At 37.2% G+C, this 2,500-nt stretch overlaps 1 protein-coding gene across 3 annotated transcripts in view; it reads left to right on the forward strand.

Annotated features, from left to right (window-relative positions):
- Positions 1 to 2,500, forward strand: part of LOC113822992 (probable G-protein coupled receptor 21) — a 131,702-nt gene that overhangs the window by 114,106 nt on the left and 15,096 nt on the right. The gene's annotated exons all lie outside the window — the stretch shown is intronic.

A 2,500-nucleotide genomic window follows, 5' to 3' on the forward strand; every position in this document is an offset into this window, starting at 1 on the left:
AAGAATAAGATATGTATGACGTTTGAAGAATAGGCGCATGAAAATATTTATTTATTTTTTTTAATTAACTATTTTTGTTGTCATAATTGCTATCATCTTCATCTTCATCATCATCACCACCACCATCATCAATCTCTTTTCTTTCTTGTCTTTTTGCCCTTGTTCGAAAACTCTCTCTTGGCACACGGGCGAGTTGGGGTTTAAAGTGTGGTGGGGGAGAGGGGGGGGGGATCAGGAATCTCGACTAATCTGACAAGTTATCTCTTAAGGAAACCGCATGATTTTGATTACTATTGGTGTATCCGGCGTTTTTGTCCAAGGAATTCGAACGGTTACATCATGTATTTGGATATTTTGATATTTTTTTAATGGATCTGACTCGTTTATGGCAGATATTTTGTTAAGTACGGGTCTTGCAAGTCATGTATCCTAGTTTTATACACCTTGTCAAAACTCCCATATTGATGGATTCTCAGTCATGTCCATTTTAGCAGTGTTAACCTGTGCGTTTTTGCTAATCTCTTTAGCAAAAAAAGAAAAGAAAAACTTCAAGGCTCTTCCCAGGACGCCAGTCAGTGAGGGAGGCCGCTTCAACGGGAAGGAGACCTGACCTGACACCCCACCAAGGTCACAATAAGTCCCTGTAGAAGTATTTGCCACGTCAGAAATATCTTGCTTCCTCAGTTGTTCAGATTAGTCAGTGGACATTTCTTGAATAATATTCTCCTCATAGATCATACGGAATTACTAATGTCATTGCAAGAAACCATAGAATTCATCAGCTTATAAGGGAAGTTATATTTATTATCAAAAGTAATAAGTATACATGTACATGTGGGAATATGGTTGATCATCACATAAATACAACATATTTTACACTTTAAGAATGATAGGTCATGTAAAAGCCTCTGAGCAAGGACACAAAGTTTGCAGAGAAAATTATACTTGCATTTATATAAATAATATCTGGCCTTGCTGTTGTCAGACAGAACTGTGATATAATTGCGAGGTCGCGAGTTCCGACTCCTGTGATCCGAAACACATGAGTTCGTGTTTGTGAAGCAGGAGTCGAAACTAGCGTTGTTGTTTTTTTTGTCATTTTACTATTTTTTGTTTAAAAATATAATACATACCTTGCTTATGTTTTTTATTAGTGTGGGAAGATGGAGGAAGAGTCCCCTCATCCTGTACATTTTCTCTCTGTTTTCATAGAGGGAAAATACATATTACATACACAGAAGGCAGTGAGATATAAAAGATAAAGTATATAGCTTCTATAGATCTAAATATATACTTGTACTGTCACTGTATGAGTGTGCTTTACCTTCTGCATTCATCTTTTTACATCTTATCATTACACCCTTACACTCACTGAATGTCTGTATTTTTCCTCCTTTCTAGAAGCCCTTTCCCTCTTGACTTGGCTCCCTCATTCCTAACTTTGGCAGTTCTGTCTAACTCAAACTTAGGAAAGGCACATGAACGTGTCATTGTCCATACTGATTAGAAAAGGGGGTTTTGTGATGACAAACCATATTCCTATGTGTACATGTACGATTATTACTTTTGATATCAAATACACCTACTCTTATGTGTTGGCAAATTTCGTGGTTATTAATATTTAATAAATCAGAATCATGATTTACGAAACAACCATTTGTGACAACTTTGAAACTTCTGGCAAATACATCCAGTGGCTCTTAATGTTACCTTGGTGAGCTATCAGGTCAGTTTGCTGAATATGGGAGAGGTGACATGAGGTGTATAAAAGTAAGATACATTACTTGTAAAACCCATAACTCATCTTGTAAGAAAATGAGGTGCAGTCACGGTATATATTCGAGCATATTCTGAATTTTGCCTCGAGAAACGGAAGATTGAACTCCATACGTTGACTTTCGCATCCACTTTTTTGTTAGCAGTTGCCAGTTCTTTTCTCTGTTGAGTAGTGGATGCTTTTGTATGGTTATCACTACATAATAGTGTTGATGAAATTTATTGATGTTTACGTCCGATGTGCATAACAGAAGTACCATTTATATATAATGCTATTCACGCAGTACTTGTTTGATTCAAGTAACAATGATCCTTTTAAATTAACGTATAAAATACCTTCCAGTACAGCCAGTTAGTTATTTCTAATCACAAATTCGGATACTATTTCCCCGTTCCTTGCTAGTTTTGTTGTTGCTATTTTATTCATTTTACACAGCTGCATTGTGCCGTCGGGTTTCAGTTTCTGTTAAACTCTCTTGAATCCCGTTTAAGTCTTCTCGGTCAGCAGTAAGCCTTAGCACATGACACAGACTTGAGGAAAGCGCGATAAGGGTTTCAGAGGTATGCACTGTACCCTAAACTGCAAATATCCTTAGTGTTTTAAATTCCCGTTCGTCCGGCTGGCATGTCTCAACCTCTTGCCGGAAACGCAAAGAATTTTTGTTTTCTTTTTTTTATCCCTTCGATAGATCCTTCCCTTGATCTCTCTGCGCTTCACCTCCTT

This window comes from Penaeus vannamei, chromosome 1, assembly GCF_042767895.1.
Source record: "Penaeus vannamei isolate JL-2024 chromosome 1, ASM4276789v1, whole genome shotgun sequence".
Classification (NCBI taxonomy): Eukaryota; Metazoa; Arthropoda; class Malacostraca; order Decapoda; family Penaeidae; genus Penaeus; species Penaeus vannamei.